We start from the raw sequence: 14,051 nt of genomic DNA, 5'->3' as shown, positions 1-14,051 counted from the left end.
TTTGCAAGACAACAGCCATCTGCACGAACATTTCGACGAAGTTTGCAGCGACATCCCGGTGATCGCACAATGGAAGCGTGTATTAGTCTTCGCCATAATGGCGTATTACCCGGCGTGATAGTATGTGGTGCCATTGGTTACACGTCTAGGTCATATCTTGTTCGCACTGACGGCACTTTGAACAGTAGACGTTACATTTCAGATGTGTTACAACCCGTGGCTCTATCCTTCATTCGATCCCTGCGAAACCGTACGTTTCAGAAGCATAACGCACGACCGCATGTTGCAGGTCCTGTACGGGTCTTTCTGGATACAGAAAATGTTCGACTGCTGCCCTGGCCAGACCGCTCAACAATTGAAAACGTCTGGTCAGTTGTGGCCGAGCAACTGGCTCGTCACAATACGACAGTCACTATTCTTGATGAACTGTGGTATCGTGTTGAAGTTGCATGGGCAGCTGTACCTGTACATACCATCGAAGCTCTGTTTGACTCAATGCCCAGGCGTATCACGGCCGTTATTACGGCCAGAGGTTGGTTTTCTGGGTACTGATTTCTCAGGATCTATGCACCCCAATTGCGTGAAAATGTAATCACATGTCAGTTCTAGTATAATATATTTGTCCAATGTCAGTTCTAGTATAATATATTTGTCCAATGAATACCCGTTTATTATCTGCAGTTCTTCCTGGTGTAGCAGTTTTGATGGCCAGTAGTGTATATGATTATATTCTACGTGGTGTCCAGAATTTCGCTGTACGGACCGCCTTATCATTGGCGACAATCAGATCGTTCATGGAGGCAGGTTCTGCCAGTTCCTTGTAGTTCAGTAGGTGTTGGTGGTCTTGAGTTTCAACACACTCGTGTTGCTCCAACTCTGAGATGTATCCCCATTTCTTCATGTTTACCTTACGCCGAGATACACCAGTTCTCAGTCTATTGTGACTTTCCATGTCTCGTATAGGAGGTGGTGACCTGCACCAAGTTCTGCTTTCAGGTCATCCGAATACTCAACTAATGATGAACTGTGCCAGAGTTGTATTCTACGCATTGCAGGTGGTGTGAAAATTGGTTGTACTGTCTGCAGGAAACTTTTTCTCGATTTCAGTCTTGGTAACTGATGTTCGTGTCCAAACAGGGGATGTCTTGCGTCTGTATCCTGCTTATTTCTTTCCATTGCAGCTGCAGTTCTCCATCGGTTATTTGGAGATGCTACACCCAGAACATTACACAAGTAATATAAACGATGAGTCGTATGTGTTCAAAAATCGGTTGAACGGTCTCAGACTTTTCTCACTTACGCTTCTATCTCACTCTTTTGACACCTGCGCCTTCCCCTGTGGGAGGAGGTTCTCATCACCAACAGTGCTTCTTTCCAGAGATGTGTACAAAGCTGGGGTGAAACTGATTTAGTACTTCAGGAGAAGTGGATATAATTTGATATTACATGATAAACTCATTTTCCGAAGTAACAGAAAACTGGGGATATTGTATTGTGTTGCATTAAACCGGGGACCTAGAAACGAAGGAGAGGTTTCGTCCCAGCTTAGCCCTCAGTAGTTCACAACCCCACAACAGGCTACAGCAGTCCACCCACCCCTCCGTCGTCCCACACCGAATTCAAGGTTATTGCACCGTTCGGCCTCCAGTGGACGCCCATGGGAACATCTCATACCAGACGACTGTAACCCAAATGTGTGCGTGGTAGAGTAATGGTGCTGTGTGTGTGCGTCTGTGTGTATGTGGAAACGGTGTTTGAGCAGCAATCACCGACACTGTGTTACTGAGGGGAAATACGGGGAACCAGCCCGCATTCGGTGAGGTAGATGGGAAACATCTTTAAAAACCATCCACAGACTGGCCGGCATACCGGAACTCCCACTCGGGAAGTAGCGCGTTAGACTGCGCTGCTAGCCGAGCGGGAAATTGGGGGTAATAGTAACCTTACATCAGCAGCTACACGCGGTGTCCCAGCAGGAATGGTCAGTATTCAGGGATATGAATGGAACGATCAATTGGTTCAAATGGCTCTAAGCACTATGGGACATTACATCTGAGCTCATCACTCCCCTAGACTTAGAACTACTTAAACCTAACTAACCTAAGGACATCACACACCTCCATGCCCGAGACAGGATTCAAACCTGCGACCGTAGCAGGAGCGCGGTTCCAGACTGAAGCACCTCGAACCGCTCGGCTACAGCGGCCGGCACTGGAACGATCACTCGAAGCAAAAATTTCTAGTAAAAATGGGCTCTGTATGCACACCTTAAACCTATGAGCACGTGTTTATCCTCTATACTGTGAAACAAATCTCTTCTACTGAAAGCTCTGCTTTGCATATTTTGGAAGGTGGTAATATGGACCAAAATGATTATAAATAAGCAAGCTTTTAAAACTATGAGCATCTGTTCAGTAGAAGAGGCTGTGTTCAACAGTACTGAAGAGATTATGTGCTCATAGCTCTTAAGATACTCACTTTAGAGCCCATGTTTACAGGAACATTTTATTGTTTTGGTCCACACTTCCACCTGTAAAAATATGAAAACGAGTGAAACATCAGAAGAAATTGTTTCGCAGTAGCGAATATGCTCGTAGCTCATAGCTCTTTAAGGTGTGCATTTTAGTGGCCTTGTGTAGTCGACTTTGTTTACTTCCAATGGTTGTTCCTATTCTTCCTCGCTGTTCCCATGTAAGCCTTGCGTCTGTGATCTGCAACAACTATACAGTCATGCCACGTTAATGTGACCACCGCATATGTTCTGCAGCAACGTGCAGTATCTATTTACAGACGGCTGTTGGCACCACAACCATTGCATTACATAAAGTGCATCGAACGTTCGTTGGGGCGGGGGGGGGGGGGGGGGGGGGGGGGAGGAATGGGGGTCCACGGAAAACAGTGCAGCAGTTGCAACGAGAAAAAGGAACAGTTTATGCGACATGGCATGGTCATTGCCTTTCGTGTGCAGGGTTGAAGCATTTCCGGAGTGCCTAAGTTTGTAAACTGTTCGTTTGTCGCCGTGATTAATGTATACCGTGCACATCAAAATGGCGCCATTCAAAACCGGATCGGAGGCAACTGTGGTGGCAGGGGTGAACGGTGGGTACGGAGGTCGTACTGGCGAACAGACGTCCAACCATTGAGCAACTGACCACTCTGATGCACAAGGTGAATAACAACAGTGTCTCCTAAACGACCGTTCAAAATGGCTCTGAGCACTATGGGACTTAACATCTGTGGTCATCAGTCCCCTAGAACTTAGAACTACTTAAACCTAACTAACCTAAGGACATCACACACATCCATGCCTGAGGCAGGATTCGAACCTGAAACCGTAGCGGTCACGCGGGTCCAGACTGTAGCGCCCAGAACCGCTCGGCCACTCCGGCCGGCTCAACAACCGTTCAACAAACTGTGCTGCGTGTAGTCCTCCGCAGTAGCGTCTGGTTAATGTAGGATGAAGAAGACTGTAATTTGCATGCCAGTACCGGAACTGACGTTCACTGAGTAGCGACAGGTGGCCTTTTAAGATTAATCACGTTTTATGCACCATTGGACAGATGGTCGTTGTCGCATACGGTCCTGCAACAACTGTCCGAAAGATACAGGACGGAGGAAGGAATTATATAGTCTGGGGAATTTTTTCGTGGAGTTCCCTGAGTGATGTCGCCATTCTGGAAAGCTATTATGCACTCATCCTTGGGGTCCATGTCCGTCCCTACACGCTGTTTATTTTTCGTCGGCACCACTGCATCTACCAGCACGACAATGCAACGTGTCACAAATAGTAATTATTTAAAAAAAAACATCAGACATCATAATCCGAACAGTATCAACAATATTTTTAATCCTTCTGAAAGTGTGCCTGTGTGCTTCGAAGAGCACCAGGATTAGTTGACTCTACTCCCCTGGCCACCAAACTCCCAAAATTGAAACTCAGTCGAGAATCTGTCAGCCCACCTCAGTGGGGCTCTCGGCGCCATGGAACTTGGAACGAGAAACATAGTGCAGCTGGCCACGACGCTGGAGTCTCCATGGCTCCGCAGGCTTGTCAGTACTTTCCACAACTTCGCTGACTCTTTTTCCTACATATATAGCAGTGATCCACGTTGAAAAAGTGTTTATTCAGGCTTTTGACAAGTGGTTATATCTATGCTATTGGACAGTGTGCTTTCGTCTTTCTTATCCTTCTATTCCGCATAATTTCCTTCTATCCTTCTATTCCGTATAATTTTAATACTCTCTCTTTCAGAGTAGTTAAATACTACTTGATTTCGTCTTCCTCGCTCGCCAATGACCTTCCTCGCTTTGCTATACCTCGCTAATGCTCCTGTGCTCTAGCGCGTTATTTTCCACTATTGTCTTTTGTCTTATGCACCTGCTCGTCTAGCCTTGCAATCACCTTCATCGCCTCCGGATGACACCGTTCTGTACTCTTCTTTCCTAACTCAGTCAAGAGTCTTTTTGTTTTCCTTCGGAGTTCTTCCAAAATTTCGTGACACCGTTCTGTACTCTTCTTTCCTAACTCAGTCAAGAGTCTTTTTGTTTTCCTTCGGAGTTCTTCCACAATTTCGTGTTCTTCTTTTTCTCTGCTTTTCTCAATAGTCCCGCGGTCTGTGCTACCAGCTCGTAATTCTCTGCATCCACCGCAGAACTCTGCTTGTCCATTCTGTTCAACAATTCGTCATCCCTGCTACATTGTATCTTGTTCTGCTTTACCGCGTTTGACAATAGTTCTTCACTCCTCCATCTATCCTCCGCGACTTCTTCTGCACTGCTTTTGGCACTTTCCATCTTACGTGTTCTACATGAAGACGTTTGCTATGTACCCAGCGACTGAAACAAGATTCTTAATTCTCCTCAGTCATTTGATCTGCTGGAGTAGCTTTGATAATCACCGACTGGTTACTGTTTTGTATCCCTGGCGCTTGTAATATCCCGTGCACATCGTTCTCGCTTTTCAGTCACGTATTCACCGTGCTGATCAGTTGATCATTGCTTTATAATTTACTTTCTCTCTGACTGACATTTTGTGCTACTGCATAGTGCTCGTCTTTCTGTGAATGACTCTCCGATTCTTCTGTTCTTTCGTTAAAGATTAATCGAAAAGCGTCCCACAACAGGCTCGTTAACCAGTGGTAACCAGTTCTCTGGTATCTAGCACCGCGGGTTTCGAATACACACCAGATGTCATGGACCTGGATTATCACTAGAGGTCTCTCCAGTCGTCGCGCTGTAAGCCGTGGCTGCGCGAGCGCTCCTGGCCCACGTATAATGTGAGGGCGCCTCGTTGGAGCACATGGTCCAGCGGCCAATAGCAACGTACTCTATCAGCTATTTAAGCGCCTGCCTCTCACTCAGCAGGACCACCTCCTTCCACTTACCTAGTGTGGCTTCCAGACTTCTTCTCAGCCGACGACCAGTTCCTTAACAATCTTCTTTCCCCGCGACTTAACGCCCGTTGCTCCACTATCTTGGTTTCCCTTGACCTCAGAACGCCTACAACTGTATCTGGCATCCCGGGCTCCTCTTCAAACTCCAGATCTATGCTATCCCTACCAACGTCGTCCGTCTCATTGCTTCCTTCCTCTCTCGTCATCTCTCCTATCTGACTATCCACAATTCCTACCATACTTCCCATCCCTGTGCCAGCGTGCCCCAACAATCCGTCCTTTCCCTTTCCATCCATCTCCGGTACACTGCTGATATACCCAAACCTCCCCCACCTGTTCATCTCCTCCAATTTGCTGATGACACCACCTTCCTAGCCCTTTATCCTATCCTTCAAAAGTCCCAACGTACCCTCCAAACCCACCTTGACCAATTCACCGCTTTTTGCAACCAGTGGTTCATATCAACCCTTCCAAGACCCATGCAATCATCATAGGCAGCACCACTAATTCTTTCCGTCTCTGTGATTTCTACCTCACCATTTATGGCCATCTATCCATCTCACTCCTACCCTCAAATACCTTGGCCTCACCCTCGACCGCCACCTCACCTGGACTCCCCATCTCCTCACCATCCAACACAAAGCTCACAACAGTCTCCACCTCCTGAAACTCCTGTCTGGCTGGACATGGGGTTTGCATCCTTCCACCATCCTTCACACTTAAAAATCCTTGACCTTCTCCATACTTTGTTATGCCAGCGTTGCTTGTATTTCCACCCCTCCCAGGTTCTATAAAGCCTTCCAAATACTCGAACGCCATGCTTTCCACCTCGCCTTCCGCATCCACCTTCTGTCCCCTATGCACATCCTCTATGACCTCATCCCCTTCCCCACCTTCTCATTTTCCTTGAACACATCTGCACCCTATATATTGTCTGCCGCCTTGATCCCACTCACCTCCTGGTGTCTCCCTTCCTTTCCATCTCTAGTCCACTGCCACACCTTTTCTATTATGCCCCACCTTTCTGCATTTCCACACACTCTGCTTCGTTTCACAACGCAACTTCCAGCATCTACCCCTCCTGGATGATGTGCTTCGCCCTGATGTCTATCCATCCTACCAAACTAACCCCACCTTCCTGTCTCCTCCTCAGGACTCCCTCTCCTCACCCTCCCCTCTCCTGAGTGACTTTCCCCTCCTACTCAACCTCCCTCTCCTATGCTCCCATTCAGTGTCTCTGCACTCCCTCCTGCCTTGTCTTCCCTCTTCATCCCCCACCCCACCAGTCTCCTGCCTCTTGGTGCACACCCTGACGGGACTGCTCTTTTCATCCTGCCCCCTCCCCTGCTGCACCTTGCTCTCCCCTCCTTTTCCATACTCTCAGGCTTCTCCCTCAGCAGGTCCCTCCTGGCACTTTTATTCTTCATCATGTGTGCTTCATCTCTCCAAGTTGGTTTAAAGTGTCCTGGAATGTTACTGTCACCAACTTTTAACCTGTGTTCATGAGACTTCAGTGTCTTTCTTGTGCTCTACGAATCGCCAACTGTGTTTTTCAACTTTTTTAATTGTCCCCCCATGAACGTCTCCATGTCAATGTATTTTTACCTCCATTATCTCCACTTACTGTGTTTTTATGTCCCCCATTTTTGTCGCCTTTCTATGTATCACTTTCGTCTTGTATTAGCTGTCATGTCACTCGCCTGAAGAGCGGCGGATTGTGCCACTGACAGCCTTCCCCTGCCCATATGGGGCGGGGGAATGAAATGACAATAAAGAAAACAAAAACAAGCTCAGCAGGTAGTCTGATATTCACGTTAGTCTATCGACATCTCGCCTACAGACAGCGTGTTTCCTTGGTTTCAGTGTACGAGTGGACGTTGTGGACTAATGAGGTTTTGCTTGTGACCCCATTGCTATCTGCGAATTGTTGTTCGTTAGGTCTTTCTCCGTTGTCCATCGTTGTTCGTGTCCATCCTTCCCCATTCATTTTGTTTGTTCACTGTCATCTCCCGTTGGGTCCTTCAACGCTTTCGTTCTTTGCAACCCCGCGACCGTTCCGGTCGCGGTTATAACAAGTTTCATTCTCATCTGCCTTTCACGGTTTGGCTAGCTCGCCTCTCTGTTTAGGTCCCCAGGTACTGGATATGATAACTCCTCTTCACTCGTGAAATACTGTATCACCTATATTCTGCTCTGATACAACACATGAAGGATTAATAATATCCCATGTCTGCCGGTACCAACGTCGCACATGGTATGCAAGATCACAGAACGAAGTATAATTGCATCTAGGTAAATATATCCCCCTACAAATTTAGATCTCACCGCTAGTCTCACAATGCCGCAAACATGATGCAGATCACTGTAAAGCCTTTTCACTAATAATTTTCCTGTCATTAACTTTAGATAAATCATTATTCTTATGTCAATTGTTCCCCTTCAATTTCTATATGCGTCCATCGAAACTCTGCTTATTTTTTTGTCTTAATACATAGCCAAGCGCTTTCCTCACGTTTCCTTGCCCTGTGCCCGTAACGGTTATACGATACACATTGATCGAGTAGAATGCGTGATATGCCCAGTTAAAGTGCATTTGGTGCACGCTACTGGGACACAAGCCCTCCACCTCTCACGTCTTCTCTTTTGAAATGATTCGGAGGCAATGCATTTTCCTGCACTGAGGTTAGTTGGACTTGTGGATCACGCGAAATGGTTCAATGTATTGCACACGCACTGATATTTGAAATTTGACTCCCACAAAACTCCTACAACATTTCACTAACACTATGGAGACGAGAAAACTCCGTAAAAACATACTAAAAGTACAAACAAAAATAAATAAATTTTCCAGAAGTTCTACGTGGAAACTCAAGACAACGATTGTATATACTTACATTCCCTCTTCTTGGTGTAAGAAATGCTAAAATTAGCACAGTGCTTTTAACTTATACTGCTTAACCTACTTTAAATTCGTTATCACTGTGGTGTCCCCATGTGTTTATCTGGCCATAATATCTAATAAATTGTTGCATTATATAAACTGTCCACGACTGTGCATCAGAAAAGTGCCATATTTCGGAAAGATCATGGACGACCGTCGACAAATTCTTATGTGAAGTGGCGATTGAGTCTTTAACATACCACTGAGATCCCACGAGATCAGACACCGATGACCTGTGCAGTTAACCCATCGCTCCTTATGAGATAATGCTTAATGAAAAAGCAAAGTCACGAGTTGCATCATTAATTGAATATCTGAATTATACAGGAATGCCCAAATGAACATGAAATATGGGTACCACAGCTCACATAGAAATATTGATAGAGGTCTCCATCAAGCTACCAAATGAAGCTAAATGCCACAATAACAAATCGATTTGGTGCGAAATGCATTAGTGTGATTTTAGTCACCAAATAATCAATACAAATAATTACAAAAGGCACAAGGATGCAAAAACATGTACGAACGAACTCGGCAGAGCTGTGTGTAGGGTGGATTTGATAGATTGCGTGTGCACGAAAAGTCTAAATAAAAAGGAAAGTTCGGCCGGCCGGAGTGGCCAAGCGGTTCTAGGCGCTACAGTCTGGAACCGCGCGACCGCTACGACCGCAGGTTCGAATCCTGCCTCGGGCATGGATGTGTGTGATGTATTTAGGTTAGTTAGGTTTAAGTAGTTCTAAGTTCTAGGGGATTGATGACCACAGATGTTAAGTCCCATAGTGCTCAGAGCCATTTGAAAAAGGAAAGTTCGAACAAGCATTGGTTCCCTCCCTTAAGCACATACTGAGCGCAGCTAGGTGACTGTAAGAATTAATTCAGAAGAACGAAACCTTGACTTGAACCAAACAACTTTGCGGTTCATTCGTCATGACGTGTACAAATGCTGCCCATGCTTACCACTCTGCAGGTACTCAGCTGCAGAGGATTGGCAGTCCTGGTATCTGTAGATCAGCTTTAAGGCAGACATTTCCCTATGCAGTACTGGAGTATACTCTACTATTCACTGAGATGAAGTGTTTTCCTTCTTTCCTGTCCAATATTTAGCTGGTTCTGCCAGCACAGGTACCTCAGTGGCCTACAGAAGCATACGTTCCGAGTTGCAACCAATGGTAACTGCCGCGCGGGGTTAGCCGAGCGGTAGGCGCTGCACTTATGGACTGTGCGGCTGGTCCCGGCGGAGGTTCTAGTCCTCCCTCGGGTAACGATGTGTGTGTTTGTCCTTAGGATAATTTAGTTTAGGTAGTGTGTAATATTAGGGACTGATGACCTTAGCAGTTAAATCCCATAAGATTTCACACACATTTAAACATTTTTTTTTGATAACTTTATAACAAATGCAACGATTTCCCTTCCCCTGATGAAACTGCCATGAGCAATCAATACAGCTCAGTTCTCTAACGATATGGGGCGGTAGACAGAAATCCTCTCTGGCAGTGTATTTTTGCAATTCGGCCTATGGAAACTTTTGCACATATGCACTTTGAGTCTCCACAACCACTACGAAATTAATTGTGATGAGCCAGGCATAGGTTTCCTTACGAAATTTAAACAGGTATGCCTATGACCTCTATCAGCCACCAGCAACAGCTTCCCATGCTGAGTGCATCTCACTTTTCACTTCCCTTCGCAGATCTTATTCTTTCTAAACTGTGTTCCTTAAGATCTTAACAGACTGAAGGTTTACAATGTGCTAGGGACTCCCTGTTGACCTGATACCTCCCATGGCAACCACCTGAGGTTTTTTCCTCTGTTCCCACCTCCACCCCCACCCCTCAAAAAATAGCACTGTTGTCCCATCTTCTACCTAACTAAATCCTGGCTTTCAGCAGAAACAGTTTTATGGTCTGCATGCCACACTCCCCTTGGAGCTCTTGTTCGTCCTCACAGTAAACTAACCACTCAAATTGCAGAACAATAGATGAAGCAATCAATGTATGGATTTAAAGGAAGGATTATTACTTGGATCTGCAATCCTTGGTACTATATCTAATTGTGTGCATACTCACATGTAGAATTGATAATCTCTGTGGACTGGGAGCCCAGATCAGGGTAAACGTTTATTAATATGTTGATGGAGCAGTTTTGAAAAATCTGTCCCACAACAAACTGTACATCTTGTCGAGGTTGGCCTTAGGCGAAATTTGGGATCGCGCGGAATTAGCCGAGCGGTCTGAGGCGCTGCAGTCATGTACTGTGAGGCTGGTCGAGGTGGAGGTTGGAGTCCCCCCTAGGGCTTGGGTGGGTGTGTTTGTCCTTAGGATAATTTAGGTTAAATAGTGTGTAAGCTTAGGGACTGATGACCTTAGCAGTTAAGTCCCATTACATTTCAAACATGTGTATAATAACTGGGACAATATTTGATAATTAAGTTGTGAGAACACACAGTTACCTAACAAATTGCTCAATTGCTGATCGAAGTTTACTGTCATGTTCTTGCTTCTATTACATTATGATTATAACAATTTTAGTTTCTGTTATTAATAGGTCCCATACATAAATTTCGCCCTCCGGCGCCTTTCGTGCCTATCCCATATTGCCGAGTGAAACTGGACCTGTCACTTCAGTACTGTGCATAGTACTCTGGCCACAGTAACACTTGACAGAGAAAAGTTATCTCAGCCAATCAGTCTCCTTATCACCACTGGCCTCTTCAAGAATGGTTCAAATGGCTCTAAGCACTATGCGACTTAACTTCTGAGGTCATCAGTCACCTAGAACTTAGAACTACTTAAACCTAACTAACCTAAGGACATCACACACATCCATGCCCGAGGCAGGATTCGAACCTGTGACCGTAGCGGTCGCTCGGTTCCAGACTGTAGCGCCTAGAACCGCAACGGCCACCACGGCCGGCTCACTGGGCTCTCTGTCTTCCTCCATGTACGAGGGGGTACCCAAAGAAAAACGGAATTTTACATCTACATCTACATGTATACTCTGAAAATCACATTTAAGTGCTTGGCAGAGGGTTCATGGAAACACCTTCACAATTCTCTATTATTCCAATCTCGTATAGCGCGTGGAAAGAATGAACACATATATCTTTCCGTACAAGCTCTGATTTGCCTCATTTTATCGTTGCAATCATTCCTCCCTATGAGGGTCGATGTCAACAAAATATTTTCGCATTCGGAGGAGAAAGTTGGTGATTGGAATTTTGTGAGAAGATTCCGTCGCAACGAAAATGATGTCCAACCCATATCCTGTACGATTTTTGTAACACTCTCTCCCATATTTTGCGATAATACAAAAATTGCTGTCTTTCTTTGAACTTTTTCGATGTACTCCGTCAGTCTTATGTGGTAAGGATCCCGCACCGTGCAGCAGTATTCTAAAAGAGCACGGACTAGCGTAGTCTAGGCAGTCTCCTTAGTAGGTCTGTTACATTTTCTAAGTGTCTTACCAATAAAACGCAGTCTTTTGTTAGCTTTTCCCCACAACATTTTCTATGTGTTCCTTCCAATTTAAGTTGTTCGTAATTGTAACACTTATGTATTTAGTTGAATTTACGGCTTTTAGATTAGACTGATTTATCGTGTAACCGAAGTTTAACGAGTTCCTTTTAGCACTCGTGTGGATGACCTCGCACTTCTCGTTATTCAGGGTAAACTGCCACTTTTCGCACCATTCACATATTTTTTCTAAATCGTTTTGCAGTTCGTTTCGATCTTGTGATGACTTTATTAATCGATAAACGACATAGTCATCTGCAAATAACCGAAGACGGCTGCTCAGGTTGTCTCCCAAATCGTTTATATTGATAAGGAACAGCAAAGAGCCTATAACACTACCTTGGTGAACGCCAGAAATCACTTCTGCTTTACTCGATGACTTTCCGTCAATTACTACGAACTGTGACCTCTCTGAGAGGAAATCGCAAACCCAGTCACATGACTGAGACGATATTCCATAAGCACGCAATTTCACTGCGAGCCGCTTGTGTGGTACATTGTCAAAATCCTTCCGGAAATCCAGAAATACGTAATCGATCTGAAATCCCTTGTCTATAGCAGTTAAAACTCAATGTGAATAAAGACATAGTTGTTTTTCACAGGAACGATGTTTTGTAAGCCCATGTTGGCTGTGTGCCATAGACCGTTTTCTTCGAGGTAATACATAATGTTCGAACACAATATATGTTCCACAATCCTGCTGCAAATAGACGTTAACGATATAGGCCTGCAATTTGGTGGATTACTCCTACCTTTCTTGAATTATTCTCTAAAGGCTGTGTATATTCAATCTATTTACGAATCAACCTTATCTCCCTTCGAAATACTCTCCCGTACAACCAATACGTTTGACCCACCGGTGCCTCCACTTTTCGAAGCTTTTTTTGTAGTCATCTTTAGAAATGGCTGACAGCTCCTGCTTCATTTTTCCTTGGCTTTTTAAATGTTGTCGGGGTCCTTTCATGCCTCTTTTCGTACTTGGAAATAAGAGGAAGTCGCACGGACCCAGGTCAGGTGAGTAAGATGGGTGGGGCACTGGAACCATGCCATTTTTAGCCAAAAACACTGTAACAGCGATGGCTGTGTTGTGGTGGAAGAGCCAGTGTCCTGTCTACCACAAATCGGGCCTTTTTTTTTTACGAACACGGTTGCCTAATCTTCTTAAAAATTGGTAAAACGGTCCGTGAGTGCAAGCTCTCGAATTTTTTAAAAATATTTTCATCGATTCAGACAACTGATAGACATCCAGAACGATGTTTGTTCAAGTCGTTCAAATGGCTCTGAGCACTATGGGACTTAACACCTGAGGTCATCAGTCCCCTAGAACTTAGAAAGACATAAACCTAAATAACCCAAGGACATCACACACATCCATGTCCGAGGCAGGATTCACACTGCGACCGTAGCAGCAGCGCGGTTCCCGACCGAAGCGTCTAGAACCGTTCGGCCACAGCGGCCGGCACGACGTTTGCCATCAATCGACGTGTCGACATTTTCAAATTGTGCAAACCTCTGGAACATGTGTGTTTTTCCTATAGTGTCATCTTGGTAAGCTCTTTTCAACATTCGAATAGTTTCAGTAGCAATTTTATCGAGTAGAATTTCACAGCGGCACGTTGCTGACTTAAATTTCCCACCATGAAAAACGAAAGAACGAAAGAACGCTAGCAAACCTAATCACTGCAGATGAAGAGAACGAGCCAGGTGACAAAAAACAGGCGGCGCTGAACTGGCAATGAGTTGCGTTATAAACGCCTAGCGACAGAAATGCCTAGTACAGAAGCTTCGTTCGCGTCAATATTAACCGGAATGTTTTTCTTGTTTTGGGTGAGGGGGATGGGTACCCCATCGTATGCTGTCTACATTGTAATTCCCAGCAGCCGTCAGCTTTTGACAGGCTTGAGGACCCCGGTCCCTTCGTCGAGAACGCTCCAATGGCCTCGCCCCCAGTGTCTCGGTGTCATGGAGGTAAAAATAAGAGGAGTTGTCATGACGTCATAAGCTTGAAGCCGACCCAAGTGAACACTCGCCATGTTAGCTACCCCAAAACATTAGCTTCTGATGGTTTGATTCCATGTAGTCGTGACGTGTTTTGATAAAAAATGCCGGCTTGCGTCGCTTACGGGTGTACTAATCGTTCTGATTGTAGTCTAAAGTCTAAATAATTCACATTTCATTCGTGAGTGGACTTATTTAAGCCCTATT

This window comes from Schistocerca gregaria, chromosome 6, assembly GCF_023897955.1.
Source record: "Schistocerca gregaria isolate iqSchGreg1 chromosome 6, iqSchGreg1.2, whole genome shotgun sequence".
NCBI lineage: Eukaryota > Metazoa > Arthropoda > Insecta > Orthoptera > Acrididae > Schistocerca > Schistocerca gregaria.
The sequence above is the reverse complement of the archived record's forward strand: the minus strand, read 5'-3'. Positions refer to the sequence as shown.